We start from the raw sequence: 15,274 nt of genomic DNA, 5'->3' as shown, positions 1-15,274 counted from the left end.
GTGCCCATTTACCTGTTTGCTATACTTCTATGCCACCTACTAACCAAAGTTCCCTGGGCAGTTTACAATGTTACAGGGCCCGTTTCATTATGGCCCATGAACCGCATGTACATAATCCTGATTCATAAGATGCATGGAATAGATTGACAAGTAGGATGAACACTTATGCATTGACACCAGTTTGCGTAAATTGTATACCACCTGTATATGGCATTTGACATGCACAGAGGCAAGTGGAGAACTAACTGCTTCAATTTAAATAGAAACACAATGCATCTCGCCGTAGTGGGGGAGACACCATGTAACACGTAACCCAAATAGCCGTTTCCTCCAATTCTGCTTTAAAGAGCGTGTTTTTGCGGGGAAAGCTCCATAGCAAAGAATCAGATGCTCTGACTTTAAAGCATGGGCCTGTGCCTGGACAGAGTGAGACTACAGGCAGTGCTTTTTTCTGGGGGTATACCCCTAAATGTTTTGTGAATCTTTGCACTTTTGTCCATTTACTGAATTTATTTTCCCCAATTTGAACTAAAAAATGGTGGTTTTCTTGAGTCAAAATGAGAGTAAACATTTTTTTAAGGAAAAAAGCACTGACTACAGATAAGTGTGGAAAAGATCTCAGGCAGAGGCCACCTTCCAACAGAGAATGTCCCCTGACCAGAGGCGTAGCAAGGTCAGGTGGTACCCGGTGTGGAAAATTTATTGTCACCCTCCCCCACATTCAAATTATTAAAAGAAGGAAAAATAAGATACAGTTGCAGGTGTTAATTTCTGTTTTATTTACTGAACATTGTGAGCATAAGCAGCTTTGGCTTAGCAGCCCAGGAGGTTGTCTGTGGCACCTGTGAGTCCCAGAGCCCAACTGCTGTTGGCGGCCTCCGCAGGCCGCTGCTTCCTCAGCAGCAGCCCCCAAAAAACAACCACTGGGAAGTCAGCCTTGGCAGCACCAGCCCTTTCCTTGTCTTAGCCCCGCCCCCAGCCTGCAGCCGATTGGCCAGCTGGGTTGGGGGCGGGGCGAAGGTCTTAAGACAAGGAGGGTGGCATCCGGGACCCGGAAGCCCCAACCACCTCTCGGAGAGGAGCTTCAATAAGTTTATTTTTAAAAGACTTATTTTCCCCAGATTGTCACCCCCCTCAGCAGTGACACCCGGGCGGACTGCCCCTACCGCCCCACCTTCCTACGCCACTGCCCCTGACAGCCTTTTGAAACAGAGCACTGCCCTTCACATGGCGACTCTATTGACAAGGCCTTTTGAGGTGGCTGATTGCGATGACCACCTGATGTGCATTGTGAGCTACTGGATATAAAACCTTCCTCTGGTGAGAGAGCCTAAAAATGTCTTGGGGATGCCTACCCACTTTGAACTAAGTGTAAACCAAGGTCTCCTTCTCTGGATCTTGCTCACCTTTTTGCACCAGTTATTGATGTGAAGTCTGGGTAGAAGAAGAAGAAGAGGAAGAAGAAGAAGAGTTTGGATTTGATATCCCGCTTTATCACTACCTGAAGGAGTCTCAAAGCGGCTAACAATCTCCTTTCCCTTCCTCCCCCACAACAAACACTCTGTGAGGTGAGTGGGGCTGAGAGACTTCAGAGAAGTGTGACTGGCCCAAGGTCACCCAGCAGCTGCATATGGAGGAGCGGGGAATCGAACCCAGTTCACCAGATTTACGAGTCCACCACTCTGAACCACTATACCACACTGGCTATCCAATGCTAGCTACTAATCTTAATGACTCTGTGCTACCTCCATTGTCAGAAGCTGTATACTTCTGAATATCAGTTTCTGGAAACCACTGGAGGGGAGATTGCTGTTGAGCTGAGGTCCTGCTTTCAGGCTTCCCATAGGCATCTCTGGTTGGCTGCTGTGAAAACAAGATGCTGGCCCAGTCCAGCAGGCTGTTCTTCAGTTAAGCTAGTAAGTTCACGGTGGCATTTCTTCAATGTATTCTTCTCTATGATTCTGACAGGCAAAGGCTTCTTGTGCTTACACTGTGAAAGACTGATTCAGGAAGAAGTCAGAATGCCTTCCGCCTGCATATGCCTATTAAAAACTGTCTGCTTCCTTCTGCCCCAGTTCACCAGTCAGTTCCAATACAAAAATCTCAGCCTGCAGGCAAGTTGGAATAATCTGGTTTCTTATATACAGAGATCAGTCCGGATTTATTTGTAGATGAAACTCTCTTGATAGCATAAGGCAAAATATTAATCCACTCAGCCCAGGCCTCTCTAATAGCCAAGCCTGTTACTCTCACTGGATAACAAAAAGCATTTGGTTTGATTAAATCCAGGAACCGGGAGGGGGGAATTGTTATATTTCAGTCCTAGTTAATTTCGAAAGACTTTGATATTTCTATCTGAGGCTTAAAATTCCTGCAAGACGACCAGAAGTTTATACTTCAAATAATTAAATGTGGGCTCAGAGTGGTTTTACATCACTGCTCCATGAAGGTCAGCAATGCGGGTGTGTTGGGAGAATCAGCGTCTACTGCAGGGAGGGAAAATCTGTGCACTCCTAAGTGTCCTCAAACTCTAACTCCCATGATTCCTGACCATTTCCCATGCTGGCTGGGACTCGTGAGAACTGGAGTCCTGCCACAGCTGAAGGGCCACAGATTCTCCAACCCTGCTCTACTGATTCCATTTCACAAAATCCTCCCAGGATTGTGCTCAAGTTGGGATGGGATATTTGGCCATCACTCCCAATTGTGTGAAAATGTACTTTTGTAATAGACTGACCAGTGGGACGCGGGTGGCGCTGTGGGTAAAAGCCTCAGCGCCTAGGGCTTGCCGATCGAAAGGTCGGCGGTTCGAATCCCCGCGGCGGGGTGCGCTCCCGTTGCTCGGTCCCAGCGCCTGCCAACCTAGCAGTTCGAAAGCACTCTCGGGTGCAAGTAGATAAATAGGGACCGCTTACCGGCGGAAAGGTAAACGGCGTTTCCGTGTGCTGCGCTGGCTCGCCAGATGCAGCTTTGTCACGCTGGCCACGTGACCCGGAAATGTCTCCGGACAGCGCTGGCCCTCGGCCTCTTGAGTGAGATGGGCGCACAACCCTAGAGTCTGTCAAGACTGGCCCGTACGGGCAGGGGTACCTTTACCTTTAATAGACTGGCCAGCTCCAGGCTGTGCTGCCCTCCAACTCTCCTGCTAGGCTTGGTTCATGTAGGAACCAGCCAGCACATATTGATGTTATTCTTCCAGCATCTGCTGAACGACTGTTTGAACTGTCTCTGCCACTCTGTTCCTCGTCGCTGAGTTTAGATGATTGAAGTGAGACAGTATCAAATATATATCTCAAACCTTGAAGGACAGAATAGCTAGCCAGTGGTCAGCAGGGGAACACACACACCTGTTTTCAGACCTGTGATTTCCATGCTAGCAGGGGTGCCAATTCCATGGGGGGGGTGAGCTGTTTTGGGTCTCCTCGATGTCATTTGGGAGGAGGCTGGGCCTCCCCCAGTGTTGAGGGGGAAGAGCGCAGAGCCAAACACAGCCGGCTCCTTCTCCTCCTGAAAATTAAGGATGGAGAGGTGTGTCTGTGCACACAGGTAAGGCTCACACCTGTTGATCTGCTGACATTCCTCATTTTTGCTGCACTCAGGATGAACCCCCTATTTGACCTCTGCCTTAGATGTTGCTGCTGTTGCTATCCCAGCTGCTGCTTTTTGAAAATTCCATGGGGACCAATAGCACCCCCACCCCAGTGTCTGCTATCTAGAAACTAGGATCAGGTAGGGTCAAATGCTTTGGTCCTTGGGGAAGGGGCACCTCCACCCATGGGCAGCTGGAGAGACTTTAGATCCTGGCTTACCACTTCCTGATTGCAGGAGGACCCAATGAAGGAGTCGTGAGGAAGATGGTGGGAAATGTCCAGACGTGGGGAACCTTTTTCAGCTTGAGGGCCACATGGTCCTGTGGGAAATCTCCTGGGGGCCATGGGCAGGGCCTGAGGTCAATGCATGGCACTCTTACCTTCCCAGGTGCCATATGATGGATTCCATTTCTGATGCTAATGCATTGTGGAGCTGCCGTTTCTCTTTACACTAACAAGATCTTTTAAAGCCTTGTTGTATTCTGGTTTTATGAGCTTTCTGACACTGTTTGGATGTAATTCTCCTAATGTTATGTTATTTGCTTAAGTAACTAGTCCTACATATGACCCCTTTTCAAAAAAACAAAGTCTAACAATGAGCTGTTTTCCATGTTTGCACATATGTGATTGACCAAGACTCCCACATATATCATCATCAGCCAAATAAGCCCATTATATTTTTCCAGCTTCGCCTCTTTGGGACTGATCACAGTGCTTAATAGAGACGTTTTCAGGTCTCTTCTGCTCTTTTTTCAAACCAGATTTGACCCTGTTCTATTTCTCCCCTCCCCGCTTTCCTTTGCTGTTTTTCATTTCTATATGAAAACATTGGTGCAATGTGGGAGAGTTTATCTCTATGCTTTAAAACTCATTCCAATCATTCTAAATTCTGTTTCAACTCTTTTCCGTTTAATTAGTTCTTCTTGACATGATCCTATATTGCATTTTCCTCCCACGGGGCTTTCACTTCCTGTTCTCAAATCTATCAATTTCTTTGCACAGCTAGGTACGCCTGCAGGTGACAACAGTGGAATAAGCAAGCACTGGAACAGCCTTGAAACAGCCACGCAATGTGTCTAGTGAACTGTGCACAAAGGGGGAGGGGGAGTCTCAGAATGGGAGGGGGAGATTCACCATCACATCACCAGGTCAGAAATGTCGCAGCTTTCTGCGCAATCCGTGCACATTTATTCAGAATTAAGTCTCAGTATGTTTAGTGGGGCTGACTCCTAAGAAAGTTCACGGCGGAGCCACAGATCATTTTCGACGGATAGAAATGCTGCAGTAAAATGTCACTCTCCCCAAAGTATGTGGCTTCTAGTTACCTGAGTTATGCTGGCATAAATATTCACACAAATGCTCAGTTGAATGCTATACATTCAAGAATTTCTCAAAGGAAACAAACAATTGAATCTGGCTTGCAAATCTGAAATGTTTCAGCTGCAGGAAGTACCCAAAGGCACTGCCAGGCCCCAAAATATTAAGTAAATGTCACCAAAGAAATAATGGTATTTTAAACCAATTTTTTAAAAATATTATAGGGGTTGCTATTAGCAACCTAGCACCTTGCAGTCAGGACTGCATCCATATACGTTACATCCCCAGTGCATCCAATATCATATTTACAGGAAGATATGGGGCCATAAAGATGGCCACACATGGTTACATTATTGCTTTTGTTTGTCATTGTTACCTTTCGGTACTGCTATCACTATTGTGTCAATGACAATTACACCCCCCGATGGTTGAAAGCACTGCCCATGTTACAGTAATAACCCATCTGCATCATCTCATTTACTTGCTTGCAAATTAAACCTCAATATGAAAGCACCCAGAGAGTAGAAATGCTGGTAGGCTCACAGCTTATGGATGTATTGAATTTTGTATTCAGGTGGGAAGGTAACTGGCAATAATCAACCAACCATTTTTTCCTCCCTTGGAACAACCACTTAGATTAATAAAATCCTATTCACCTGCATCAGACGGCTGTTGCAGTTGCTTGAGAGTAACCAGGCAGGACTCCAAACTTGTGTTTTACTGGTTTTTATTTTGGTGCAAACTATTTACAGTGAAGAGCCCCAAAGCTCATGTCTGGCTCAAACGCTAGCAGAATCCGGGAGTGGTCTTTTCTTGGACCTCCCCCAATATAAGAGTTTTGTTACCCCCAACCTTCTCCTTCCCTCTTTGCGCCTTAGGCTACTGCGCAGGATGGGCGATGGCAAGGGCGTGTTTCCCTCCTGTCCGCCTTGCCCTTGTGTTAAGGCTCCCACCAGCATCCTCTGGTCCTTGCACCTCTTTCCCACTAGAGGTGGGACTTTCCTCCTCCCCGGAAGAGGAACTGCTTCACAAGATTTTCGGAGGCTCCCTGTAACACAACCGCCCTTCTATTCCTCGCCTCTGAGCCGATGGCGGTTCCCTGACAACCTGTGTCATTCATTCAGCCTTTATTGGCATAATTTAGAGAATAAAAATCATAACAGAACAGAGGGGGAAAAAATCATCCATAAAACATTGCTAATTCAGACAAATTAAACACACAAAACATACAAAATAATCAGTATGTCAGGGGCAGAACTAAAGATGAATGGTGCCCCCCCCGAACCTTTCTGAGAACAAGAGGACAATATAAATTAAGAACAGTGGTTTGCAGAAGGTCATAGTTGAGAGGCTGCAGAGGAGAGAAGCTGGGAAATATTGGAAGAGGAACAGCAGGAAGAAGAAACTCCAGGGGAGAGACAGCTGCCAGACTTAGTGTCTTTGGAAAGCATTCCTGACCCCCCCCCCCCGTTCCTCCCAGGACCCGGAGTGCTTTGAGAGTAGTAGAACAGAAAGCTTAGAGACAGAAAGGACAGATAAGCCGGCACAGTGATGACGTAGAATAGGAGAGACGGAGGGAGTGGGACTTTACTCAGAGCAATGGCATTATCTCGGGAAGACTGCATTCCTTCGTCTCTCGCTGTGAATATTGAATGAATTAATGGGTAAGAACTTTTATTGTCTATCTGCTTCTTGGCTGCCACCGTGGGAGGGATAGGAGTCCCCGAAGCCTGACCCAGTAGCTACATTAAATAAATCTAAGTAGCTTTGGATTTGACTTTAAAAATCTCAGTTAAATATATTCACCTGTTCTACCCTCTCACCCTCGCATGATTGCTGTCACATGAGGGGCAGGAGTGGCTCTGCCCACTCCTGTATGACCTGCCTGAATGTCTGCAGCAGGGAGTTCCTTCTCCTTGAATAGATTCCCCAAACAATTTTATAACAGTGGACTTCCCAGAGTTATTAATCCTGCAGAGAACATGCTGCCCACTGTAGCCATTTATCCCCCAGGAACTCCGATGGGGATGTGCCGGAGGGGTCTGGGCTGGCTGGGCCAACCTTATTCTCCCCGTCTCATGCGTTGGAAACGGGAAAATGAGCAAATAGGGCTTTATTTTTGTGTGGAGCATGAAGTCCAAGAAAGAATATTTATATGCTTGGGAGAAAGGAGCAAGTACGACTCCTTTAGCCCACCATCTTTCATTATTCAAGCTAATGGGACTGTTGATGTTGCTGCCATTGCCAAGGAAGAGACATTTTAAAGAATAGGGGCCCAGCATATCAAAGGCATCTGAGAATCGTACTTCACCATCATGCTTTATTGAAATGCAGTATATAACTCAGAAACATACTAGGTGCCTCTGCTCTTCGTCCAACTAGCTCAAATATATAATAAATTTCTGGCGAGGGTGTAATGAAAAAGATGCATTAACTTGTGTTTTGTGACTGCCATAAATTATGCCAGGGGAGCGCGGTGGGGGGAAGAGGAGAGGGAATTGATGGAAATGATATAACTTACTGTACGGGCTGTTAGAACTATGCATGCAGAACCTGCTCCTGAGAGATATGAATCTTTAATACACTCTCCCTCTGAGTGCTGGATGCACATTAATGACAAGGAGGTGGGAAAGGAGAGATGAAGCAACTGGGGCAAACCCGCACCATTGAAATACGACTGCGTAGGCTAAATGCCCTGTCTCCGCTCAGAAGCACGTTACGCACCTAGGAGTTTGAGGACTGGTTCTTAGGTTGCCCCTTAAATGGTGGAATGTGTGCAATAGGCAATCCAGCAATCATGGCCTCCAACATCTAGGGTTGCCAAGTGCCCTGCTTCACAGAGGATAGTACCCTTGGCTGGATAGCTCAGCTGCTTAGCTGATGATGCCAAGGCTGCAGATTCAATCCCTGTATGGGGTAGCTGCAAATTCCTGCATTGCAGGGGGTTGGACTAAATCAGGGATAAGCAAACTTTTTCAGCAGGGGGCCGGTCCCTCAGACCTTGTGGGGGGCCATACTATATATATTTTTTTTGGGGGGGGGGGGAATGATGCAAGAGCACCACAAGCCCCGGTGGCTGCTTACCTGTGTTTTGCGAGTAGCAGGGACTGGGTGGCAGTGGAGGGATGATGGGCGGCGCACGAAAGGACTCCGGAGAGGGGCTGCTTAAAATGGCGGTCATTCGAGTGCTGCTGCTGCTGCTGGTACCAAGAAATCCCAGCCCCCTTCCTCCTCTAGGTAAGGTGGCAATTCCAGGACTGTCCACGGGCCGGATCCAGAAGGCAATTGGGCCTGATCCAGCCCGCGGACCTTAGTTTGCCTTGCCATGGACAAGATGATCTTCAGGGTCCCTTCCAACTCTACAATTCTATGATTCTTTAGGGGTAGCCAATGTAGTGGATTTCATAATCCTGGGGCTGTCCTTGGAAAATCGAGACACTTGGAGGGTTGGGCATAGACAATATCGAGTTAGATGGATCTTGGGCTTACTCGTCATAAGGCAGCTTCCTAAGATTCCTCCATAGGCAGGGATTGTACCTCTAGATTGAATCTTTGCTGTGCCCCCTTGCCAAGATGCATATGTTTAAATGGAGAGGACTAATTCCAAAGGGGGGTGGGTATTGAAACTAATATCCCTGACAACTGACAACTTCAGGGAAGCCATGGTAACATTGCAGAAGGGTGCAAAAAAATGGGGAGGAGGCAGAGAGAAAGTTAAAATATGGTTTGTCCTGATATATTCACCTGTATTTCAATTATATGGATTGGAGGGAGTATTCACCCCCCCCCCTTTTTGCAGTCATCAGTCTCTTTAAAAAGTAGAACAAAAGAAATGAAATTGTTTGCCGCATATTGGAAGGGTAAGATGTACGATTAAGCAAGTGTGGGATGCAGGGATCCTTGGGAAAGGCTTTATAAAGGTAAGCGGCAATCTTATTTCACTTAGGAAAGACTCCTGCTGTGTTTATTAGGTATTAGATAGAACTCTTTGCGCCTTCGGTGAGACCTGTGAATGGGAGGCCTGTGACCCAACATAACCACAGCCATTTGGGAAGGTATATTCTTTAAAGTGAAGATCAGTGACATGCCATGCTCTAGTTATGGAACATTACTGTTACTAGTCTATGGGTGTCTTCTGTTGCCTGTGCTCCAATGCTGGAGAATCTGCAGTATTGAATCTCTGGCAGCCTTCACAGTCAGCTGTAGGCCACAGACACGTTGCAAAGAAGATGATAAAAGGAGGCACAGATTTGCATATGCTACTTTTTACATAGAGACACAAATTCAGAAACGGTTGCTAGCATTATTTCATGGAACAACCTTGGAGCAGCAGGGATGCCCTGGAAGCACCCTCACAACATTGAGCAGTTTTCATCTTTCTGCATCAGTGGAATGAGGTTCACTAGCGCAATGGGACTTCTTTCCCTCCCCCCCCCCCCGTGCGTGGACCACTCCCCTCCTCAACCTACTTTGGAGGATTGGGGGAACTCCCATAAAAGGTTTAGGGGGTGCACAAGGGGAGGAGAAGGGTAGAAAAGTCCTCTTGATTTAGCAGATGCCATTCCACATCTGCATACTTAGCGCTGTGTTGAATGCAACCCATTTGCTTCAAAATTTCCTATCTGTTTTCAAGGACTGCGTTCTGTAAACAGTTTACAGAATAAAATTTGCAGTGAACTTTGGTTAATAAAAGAAGTCTTGCAAGTGTCAAGCAGAAGGATCTCACTGGAAGTCTTCAAGCAGAGGCTTGATCATAATCTTTAGGCGGGAGATGGACCAGATGGGCTGCAATCTCCTCCCACTCTCTGGATGGAATCCATCTTAGTCGTTGCACAGGCAGAAAGGTCTTTGCTTATGCAATTGAACTTCCTTTCCCTCTTCTCTCTCTGTGCTTGCCCTCCACATCATCCTCAAATCTGCTCCAGGTGGTTGGGAGAACCTCCAGAGCAGATTTTGTTTAAGGCGGGGGACAGGGAGGGAGGGGAGGGCAGGAAAGTTCCATTTCATGAGCACAGAATGTTGTGCTTGTGCAATGACTTAGTTGGATACATCCCTCTGATTCTAAGCTGACGCACTGCCCTTCATGATGTCAACACAAAGCCTGCTCTCTGAAAACAGTATTTCTCTTTTTACAAGTTTGTCTTTTTATTTATAAAGTGAAGCATGAATGAATGTAACACTTTGAAAAATTAAAGCATGTGGATGAGGATCAAGAATGGTTGAGCCAGGTTTCATTTTGCTGGTATCCATACCTGCAATTTCAGTTGCAATGCAATGTGAAGATTATACCACAGCTGAAAGATTTGTTGTGAATCCTTCATCTTTAGGGGGAAGGTCTAGAAACGGTTGCCAACTCACTTAGGGGCATGCTAGTGTCAATCAGAAGAAGTTAGAGAAGAAATGGAAATACACTGGATTAATTCAGGTGGATTCAATGCCCAAGCTAGGAAGATGGACCAAAGGACCACTTGAGGCCGTTTAATCTTTCAGGTTGCCCATCAATAGGGATGAAGGTTATCTTACTTTGAGTAGAATAGCTTTGGGCAAAAATCCTGTCTCTGGCAGAAGGCTGGACTTGATAATCTATGAAGTCCATTGCCTCTCATAGAATCATGTTCCTATTATTATATAAAATCACCACTCCACATGGTATATTACTTGCAGGTCCCAGAAGACACAGGAGATTTTTCTCCCGGTGACGTACTAGGCTTTTCAATAGTTAATTTGCTCATTTCAGTGTATAATGTATCTATGAACTTTCTAAATTTCACACAGAAAATATGAAAAGTGGGCTACATTATCCAGTGGAGGAGCTGTAATAGAAAAACACTTTTGTATCATCAATTTTGTATTAGCTGAATGCAAAATGATATTAATATATGAATCAATGAAAGCAGCAATATACTAAGGTCCTCTTGGGAACCTGGGTTGATATTGATTAAAGATGCATATTGCCATTTATGAAAAGTACTTTGTCTTGTTCCTGTATCATTTGATGCACAACTCTACTCTTCTCGGAGTGTGATTATTTTGTTCTAAATACACAAACAAATCCCACTGTTTCCTGCTTATCATTAGTATTAATAGTAGTAGTATTCATCATTTCTACAGCATTACAATACACAAGGTACTTTGCAATCTGGATTTCATTTACGTAGCAGTCTGAGATAACTTAGGGTTCAACCCTGCTATCAGGCTTTAATTAGATTTATGCATGAATAACTGCATGCAGGACTGTGGCATTAATGAATATTTAAAGTATTAACAATACAAAGTTCATCTGGGTTCTAGACAAAGTGTATTGTTGCCATAAAAATGCAGAATATTCAAAACAACAAGAACAACATTTTATCTCACTGCCAAACAGTTAAGGCCACTATAGGTTAATTTCAACACCCTACTCCAGCAGTTCTTAAACTTTTCTACAGTATTTTCAGACTATTAGTTTTCTTTGGGGTAGTCCCCCCCCCCCCCTGTAGACCACACATTTTCTTATGCTATAGGTTTCTGAATGAAATGTCAGTGCCTTCTACACTGCAGTGCAGCTGTACTGAATCTGTAGGGTGAGGGAAATGGGAATTTAGGTAGCAGATTAAAGGAATGGGTGGGGTGGAAAATAGAGAAATGACAAGTAGTGAGAAGGTGAGCCCCCCCCCCATCTTCTTCCACCTCCCACAACAATCCTTCACATAAGACAGATGATTCTGTATTGGCATTGTGTGTGTGTTTAGGTGTGTGGTTGGTAGTGAGGAAATCTGGGGAAAATACACAAGGTCTGAGCACCACATGTTGCTAAGACTGAGTGTGAAAATTACATAATTCCAGAATCTCAGGCAAAATGTAAACACAGCTTTGCACAGAGGAACAGATACTTACAAAACTGCAAATGGAGAGCAAGGCTTGTTTGTTTATAGCTGCATCCAGAATTAATCATAGCTGCATCCAGAATTATAGCTGTATCCTGTGAGATGAGTGTGGGTGCTGCAAAGAAAAGTTGTGAGTCTCACCTAATATACCTAATTATACCTAGGTACAACAGGTGAAGAAATACCAAGAGATATTAAAAGACTCTTTATGTATGTGATAACTGCCGCAAGAATGCTACTTGCCCAGAAGTGGAAAGAACAGAAAGTACCAACAAAGGAAGACTGGATTTTTTTAAAAAATGATGGACTATGCCAAAATGGATGCTGAAGTAGATGGGGCATGGGCCTGATCCTGTGCACCTAGTAAGTAGGATGGCCATTTACACATCATTAGAAGAGGGCATGCATCACCAGCCAGAGAGAAAACAAGGGAAGACACTGATTTGCATAAAAATTGCTTATGCAAATCGCTTATGCAAATTTATAGGTAGCTATGCAAGTTTTCAAATTCAATGTCATTTAAAGTGAAATACTACACATCTTGGCATAGCGGAGAACGTAAGAATGGCCTGCTGGATTAGGCTACCCATTGATGGGCAACTCCAAGGGACCTTTTGTTTTTTTAAAAACATTTTAGCCAGACTTTTAGCCTTCAAATAGAGAACACTTCTAAACTGAGGAACTGCCATCTCTGAGATCTCTTCAAACAGACGCCTGCCTTCAAAACAGGAAGATGGTCAGCTTGTAATTGTGCTCCATGAGCCAAGGGTTAGCTGAGGCCTGACAATGTTACTCCTAGTGCTGGAGGTGGCGGCAGCTCTCTGTTCAGTGACAAAATCATTTTTAAAAGCTAAGGAAATAGAGTTCAAATCATGGGGCAGTTTGTCTGGAGAGAAATGAGTAACCCCAGGCTGTTTCTTTCCTTTTTAAAAGACAAGTTTACATGTTTTCATCGTTTACCTTATTAAAACTGTTTTAAAAGAGATGAAAATCTGTTTCAGGAATTGTGGGAAGAGTTTGTTGCCTGGCTGCACTGGCAAGGTTAGGGCTGGCATATTCCAAAGAAGGAGAAGAAGAAGAAGAAGGAGAAGGAGAAGGAGAAGGAGAAGGAGAAGAGTTTGGATTTGATATTCCACTTTATCACCACCCGAAGGTGTCTCAAAGTGGCTAGCATTCTTCTTTCCCTTCCTTCCCCACAACAAACACTCTGTGAGGTGAGTGAGCCTGAGAGACTTCAGAGAAGTGTGACTAGCCCAAGGTAACCCAGCAGCTGCATGTGGAGCAGTGGGGAATCGAACCCGGTTCACCAGATTACGAGTCCACTGCAAACCTGGGGGAAGCATCACCAGGAGCCGCCACAATGCCTCCTGGCTCAGGCTTTCTGGCCGTGGGTTGGCTAGGGTTGCCATATGTCTGGGGTTTTCCTGGATATTTGAGCCATTTCTGGAAATTCCACCTGGACGCTATGTAGTATAAACACTGACAACAGAGAAACACTAGCCTGTGAGCGTTCCAATTGGAGAACAGCCTTTACCAAAGGTGTCAGGAGTTTTGAAGATGCTCGAACTCAGGACCAAAGGGAGAAATGTGCTAGGAGGAAGGCATGCTTGGCAAATACACAGTGTAATCAACTCCTGCCCAGAAACCTATGTCCCCACTATGGAAGGACGTGTGGATCCAGAATTGGACCCACTGTTAAAACCGTGTTTATGGAAGACAGCTGGAAGACAATCTTGTTATTGTTGTTTAGTCATTTAGTCATGTCCGACTCTTTGTGACCCCATGGACTAGAGCATGCCAGGCACTCCTGTCTTCCACTGCCTCCCGCAGTTTGGTCAAACTCATGTTGGTAGCTTCGAGAACACTGTCCAACCATCTCATCCTCTGTCATCCCCTTCTCCTTGTGCCCTCCATCTTTCCCAAAATCAGGGTCTTTTCCAGGGAGTCTTCTCTTCTCATGAGGTGGCCAAAGTATTGGAGCCTCAGCTTCAGGATCTGTCCTTCCAGTGAGCACTCAGGGCTGATTTCCTTCAGAATGGAGAGGTTTGATGTTCTTGCAGTCCAGGGGACTCTCAACAGTCTCCTCCAGCACCATAATTCAAAAGCATCAATTCTTTGGCGATCAGCCTTCTTTATGGTCCAGCTTTCACTTCCATACATCACTACTGGGAAAACCATGGCTTTAACTATACGGACCTTTGTCGGCAAGGTTATGTCTCTGCTTGGTTGCCTACAATCTTACTTGGCTACAAATGTTTGCCGAAGAGAAGAGAAGAAAGAGACTGTATCTGGCAGCATCTTCCTAGGGCTTCAGGCAGGAGATTTCCACAGTGCTACCTGGGGATCTATCACCTGGAAACTTTGGTATATCAACCCCACTGATGCATTTGTTACTGATGATATTGAACTCTCTTAACTAACATTGCATAATAAAGCATATAAACTGCAGACAGAGACTGCCAGTTATTGCCAACCCTGGTTCAGTGCATTGACAAGCCATGTGGCACAAGGGTAAGAAAAAAGTTAAATGAAACTTTTAAAAAGTTTGAGTTGAATACTTACTTATCCTTGAATCAAATCAGAGTTTAATGGTATTTGTAGACTTAACAGTGGGGAAGGATGATATTCCAGGCAAATGCCTACGTGTCAAGAGGGCCGATTTGCTCTGTTCTTGGTGATTTTATGCACCCCATAGCAGAGCCCAGCATGCAGCAATTGATTGGCTGGGAAGAACAATAGACACAATTAACAAACCACAACTCAAATTTGCCTTCTTGCTGTGATCAGGCCTAATAGGGCCTGAACGGATGCTGTGTCTGGGGAGCGGTAATAATACACCCGCAACAGAAGGGCAGCCTTGAGAGCAAACACCTGGACTGTTCAAAAGAAAGCAGTCAGACTTACAACTCTTAGGAACCTGTGATTTGTGTTTTGTAAAGATCAACCTACAACAGGATCTTTACTGATTCATCCATACTCTGTGGACAGCCTTATTTGTGGCTTTCTTCTCTCTTTTTTAAAACATCCATTTCACACTTTTAAATGTCAGCACCATAAGTTCAAGAATAAACTAGCCTAAGCAACATTTGCTAATGACAGCGCCTTTCTTTAAAAATGCGAAGTTCCAGCACTGTAAAAGTGCAGTCACATTGCCGTGAATGTTAATGACAACTTCAGATACCTTGCAATCTATCACCATTTACGTGTGATAAATGTAAACTCATAGACAGGACACCTTTGCCTATTTTCAAAATTAGCAAATACCTCCTCTCTCTCTTTTTATTTAATTTTTTTAAGTCGTCATTTATGCAAAACGTTTCCTATTTTTCCTTTTTAAAAGTTACTTTTATATTTTTTTTTATCCTCCTGCCACATGGCTTGTCAAAACACCAAATTATTAAACCAGGGTTGGCTAAAATCAGCAACCTCTGTGAAATATACTCAAGAGTTGAGTGCTGATTTCATGCTCTTTGTTTCAGCTCATGGTAAACAGTGAGTGAG

This window comes from Podarcis tiliguerta, assembly GCF_965153285.1.
Source record: "Podarcis tiliguerta genome assembly, chromosome: 2".
NCBI classification, from domain to species: domain Eukaryota; kingdom Metazoa; phylum Chordata; class Lepidosauria; order Squamata; family Lacertidae; genus Podarcis; species Podarcis tiliguerta.
This window is presented reverse-complemented; position numbering follows the sequence as displayed.